The sequence below is a fragment of the Sesamum indicum genome, linkage group LG2, assembly GCF_000512975.1.
Source record: "Sesamum indicum cultivar Zhongzhi No. 13 linkage group LG2, S_indicum_v1.0, whole genome shotgun sequence".
NCBI lineage: Eukaryota > Viridiplantae > Streptophyta > Magnoliopsida > Lamiales > Pedaliaceae > Sesamum > Sesamum indicum.
The window spans coordinates 5,745,078-5,750,887 of NC_026146.1; positions in this window are offsets into that span (position 1 = coordinate 5,745,078).

Consider the following 5,810-nt stretch of genomic DNA (forward strand, 5'->3'; position numbering starts at 1 on the left):
GTGAACCCCCTCTAGTTCTGCGTATTCAATGACTCATAGATGTCTAATTGGATCCAATCTAATATACCATTTGCAAGCACACTTTGTCCTACAAAGTGTTTCTCGGTGCTCATCTTGCTCAGGAAGGACTTGCAACCTTGTAGACTCAACTTGTCTATTTCTAGACTCATTGAATTCACCAACTTTCTTATCTTAACTAGAGGAATGTGACCTAGCTTTGCATGCCAGATCAGTGAGTTTATCTTGATTATCAATTTTTGACCTAGCTTTTTAATTATTTACTTTGAGCACTCATAATCTGATTATGTGATAGTGTTGAAATAATTACGTAAACAACCTAGTAGATAAGAATAACCATTCTTTGTCAAATGAAATAACCATCGTTGATCAAAATTATATAATTCAAATTGTCCAACAATGGGAAAACATAATTTGATCGTGCTAGGTTACATAATTATATCCTATAAAATTTATCCTAATATGATCACTAATAGCAAAGCCTATCTAGTCCTATAACCACAGTAGCAACAGTCCTGCCATTGCTAAGTTTCAGGACCGTTTGTCTTAGCTTTCTACTCCTTTTCATCACCTGCAAACCATTTGCAGATATGAGCTTTACAGCTGATATCTAATACTAAAAAAGTATAATAGTAGTCATGTTAAGGCTCAATAATAAATTATATCTTGATTATGTAGGACTTTAGGACACTCCTTCTTCTATTGTCCCTTTTCATTGCAATTAATGCAAACACTTTTTGAAATCCATGACTGCCGAATCGCCTTCTCTTCCCTTTGCTCATGCCCAGCGGGGCAACAGGAGCGCTCTGAGTGCTTGCAGTAGTTGATTCTATCTCACCCTTCTTCCTCCTCCAGCGTTTGGACCCTTTGCCTTTCACTTCTGAGGACGAAGCCTCCCCTATCAATAACGACGACGTAAACTTTTCAATTATTGTCTCGTACTGGACCAACATGTTTATCAACTCATGAAGGTCTTTGTCAAACCCATTCATGTTATAGTTCACGATAAACGGGTCAAATAAGGGAGGAAGAGACTGAAGGATCACGTTAATGTACGTCTCTTTTTCAAGATCAGCCTTTGAGGTCCTTGAGCTTCTCCACAAGGGATAGCATCTTAACCCCTTCTCCTATATAAAAGACCCATCAATCATCTTGGCATAGAAAAATACTTTTGTCATAGCGTATCTAATATGCAGGTCCGAAATTGCATAAACCTGGCTCATGCAGAGCATTATCGATTGGACATCATCATGCCTGTTGTACTATTTTTGGATGTCATTTGTCATTGATGCCAATACGATATTGCGAACCTTCCAATTGTCCTCATGCTATTTCTCGAACGTCAAACATTCTTCGGATATGGGCCCTTCCGATAAGGCCCGAGGAAGAGATCTATCCAGAACATAGGTCTGGTTCTCGAAATCTATTACAATCCTAAGATTTCACAGGCAATCATTGTAATTTATTCCATTTAATTTATTAGCCTCAAGTGTGACGTCTTTAGAATTTTTTATATAATTGAGAGACTAATTGGTAATTATCTAAGAATTTAAATTTAATTATAGATAAATTATACATTAAAATTAGGATATAATAAAACTTGAACGGGTTAAATTGAATTTCGTTGTAATATTTGGGGGCAAATTATATTAATTAAGAAAATTAGGAACGACGTAATGGGTATTTTGAGAAAAATTTAATTAATTAAATAAAATAATAATAATAATAATAATAATAATAATAAACAAATATTTGGAAATTGAAATTTGTCTCGGCCAAGAAGAACATAGGTAACAAATTTATGTTTTAATTTATAATAATTTATATAATTATATTATTTAATTAGCCTATTTATTAAATGTTGTTTATACTGAGCGATCTACTATTTTAACCGGAATATTTTAGAAGTTTGGCTATTTAAATTAGTGCTGAATTAAATATCACATTTGATATAAAAATGACATAGTTGGTTAATTAAATTATTAGATTTGTTAGATTTAATTATTATTATAGTTAATTTACACAATTTCATCAGAATGATTAACCAAGTATGTAATTCTATTGTTTAAGTAAATTATACAGCAACGATTAATTGATAGAAAATTCATAGAAATATTTCGAAAATTATATTTAAGAAATATTAGGTTTTTTTTTTTTTAAAAAAGAGAAAATAAGGTTTTAATGATAATCTATTTTAGGGATGATATTAAAAATGATAGTTATAAATATATATATAAGAGGTTTGATTAAATGAATTCTTATGAGTTAGTTGATAAATTAAATATATACTTGGGAAGTTTAAAAAGTGTAGTTATTTAAAAGAAAATAGAACAGGGGTTTGGACTTTAATATAAGTGAAATATTAAAATATTGGTAGAAAATGTATGAATATTATATAATATTTTATTTAGAGTTTATAATATTCTATATATATTGATTATATGTATAATGTGGTATTATAGGACGTGACGACAAAGTAGAAGGTTGAGCAGTCCCTTGTGAAATCAAAGCATATTGGGAATTGAGGTAGTATAGCTAATTGGATTTATATATATAGTGATATATTTAGTATTATATTTTATATATATTGGTTTCTTATATTTGATCGTGAACTTGGATTTATATTTATATACATGGATTTTGTATATAATTAATTGTGAATTATTTGTTGGATGACCTTAATATCGGTGAAATTGTTACTATGTATTACAGGTGATTGTAATGTAGGGACAAGAGAGATATGATTATGTGATGATCGTATAATTGATTGTTGTATAAAATCAAATTGGAAAGTTATTATTGACGAAGTAATTATTATAGAGAATAGAATGATGATCGTAAATTGAAATAAAAGATGGTGCTTACCTAATTGTGAACATATTCAATGATTTACGATAATGTGATTGATGATGATGTGATATGAAAAATAAATAAATTAAGCTAGGTACCATGGCTCGTATGGTACCGGGTATTCCGGGTAGCAGGGAATATCCTGTATGTTAGCTACACACTGAGGTGGTGTGGGGATACCATATTTGTTGTGATATCCTATGCTGATGCTGTACAATAGAGTAGAGAGTGTGGGAATATAACATACAATGGATATCTTGTGCTGTACATGATATGACATTGACTAAGATGATGATGGCTTGCAAAACTATTGACTAATGTACTCCAATTAGAGTAAGTAGGACCCTTAATTAATAAACGATAACGTCAAATATTATATCGTGGATTGATTTACAATCGTGAATATGCATTATTCCTGACATCTGCTATTGCTATATAACGAATATTCTTAACTGATGTGATTGAATTGTACATGACTTGCAGCCTATGTGTATATAGATATAAACTGGTTAGTTATACATATTGAGTAGGCAGCTCATTCCTTACCACGTACTTTTTAGGAGATAGGTCACATTGACTAGCCACATCGGACTTTGAGTCGGGCTGTGGTCCTTATTAGGTGGGTCAGTCGTGATATCTGGAGTCGGGATTTTTGATTGTTTTACTGTTAAATATTCTAGTCTTTTACAGGATTTTCTGTTAAAATTTTGTAGTATTTTCCTTTAAGGTTATGTACATGAGGACATCTGGCGAGGTTAGATAAATACTTTTGGCGACATCTATTATCCTTTATGATGTTTATATATTATATTGATAAAGTAGAATAATTTATTTTACGGGTTGAAAAGAAATTACTTATAGAATGAATTGTAATTAAGGAAAAGATGAATTAGTGATAGTTAAATGTAGTGAGTAGCGGGTGCTACATTGGATGGTATCAGAGTAGGTCTACGTTTCTAGGCTAATAGGTTGATTATGAGATTTCCCTAATGATTGAATTGTTTAATGTAGGATGGTTTCTCAAGGTGCACGTGCTGACCCAGTAGCTAGTAGAGAAGAGTCAGTGGAGTCCGTAGAGGGCTCAGTGGCACATGCAAGTGCATCTAGGGTGGAGGTAGGTCGAGAGGGTATTGGTGCTGAGGCTCCAAGTCCGCCCGGTGGTGCTCCAGTAGCAGGATTACCACCAGAGTATGCACAAATATTTCAAATGGCCTTTCAGGCCCAAGCACTAGCTTAAGCACAATTACTTGCACAGGCGCACACACCCACTCCAGTGCCAGCAGCAGTAGTCCCTATAATTGATCGTAATTATGAAAGAATCAGGAAGATGGGAGCTATAGAATTTCAGGGTACCCTAGACCCAGAGATTGTTGAGAGATGGTGGAAAAAAGTCGAAGATGTGATGAACTTAGTAAATTGTGTGACGTCCGTAGAATTTTGTACATAATTGGAAGACTAATTGGTAACTATTAGGAATTTAAATTTAATTAGTAAATAAATTATAGATTAAATTTGGGATATAATAAAACTTGAACGGATTAACTTGGAGTTCGTTATAATATTTGGAAGTAAATTATACTAATTAGGAAATTAGAAAGGACATAAAAGTAATTATTTAAAAAGAATAAAAAAAAAAGAAAACAAGATGGTGGGCCGTGGCATGTGCTGCTACCGCCTCACCAATCATCCAATATAGATATGTATGTTAATTAACATTCACACATTAACACACACTCTCACAAAACACACACACTCACATTTAACACACACATCAGACGCGCACACACATTTTCGGAAAAACAGAGGTACGGAAATTGTAATTAATTTTTATTAATTTATATAATTATATTATTTAATTAGTCCGTTTATTAAATATTGATTATATTGAGCGATGAACTATTTAATCCAAGTATTTTATGATTTTAGCCATTTAAATTAGTATCAAATTAAATATCACAATAGCTATAAAAATGATATAGTTGGGTAATTAAAATATTAAATTTGTTAGATTTAATTATTATTATAGCTAATTTACACAATTCCGTCGGAATGATTAACCAATATGTAATTCTATGTATTATTGTTTAATTAAATTGTATAGCAACGATAAATTGACAGAAAATTTATAGAAATATTTCGGAAGTTATATTTTAGAAATATTATGTTATTAATGAGGGAAAATGAGGTTTCGGTGGTAATTTAATTTACGAATATTATTAAAAACGATAGTTATAAATATATATGGGGTTTGATTAAATGAATTCTTATGAACTAGTTGATAAATTAAATATATTTTTGAGAAGCTTAGGAAATGTAGTTATTTAAAAGAAAATGGAACATGGGTTTGGACTTTAATATAAATAGAATATTAAAAGATTGGTGGAAAATGTACGAACATTATATAATATTTTATTTAGAGTTTACGATATTCAATAAATATATTGATTATACGTATAACATTCTATTATAGGACGTGACGACAAACTAGAGGGTTGAGCAGTCCCTCGTAAACCGAAGCATTTTGGAATATAAGGTAAGTATAGCTAATTGCATTTATATATATATATTTATATGTGTAGTATTGTATATATTATGTATATTGGTTTCTTGGATGCGAACGTGGATTTGGCTTTATATTATTATGCGTGACTTTCGGATATTGATTGTTTATATAATTAGTTGTGAATTATTTGTTAGATTATCATAATATTGGTGAAATTGTTACTATGTAATATGTGATGGTAATGTAGAGATATGCGGGATATGATTATGTGATAATCATATAATTGATTGTTGATGAAATCAAATTGGGAGTTGTTGTTGAGGAAGTGATTATTATAAAGATTATAGAATGACGATTGTGAGTTGAAATAAAAGATGATGCTTACCTAGTTGGGAAGACAGTCAATGGTTTATAAAAATGTGATTGATGATATGTGATT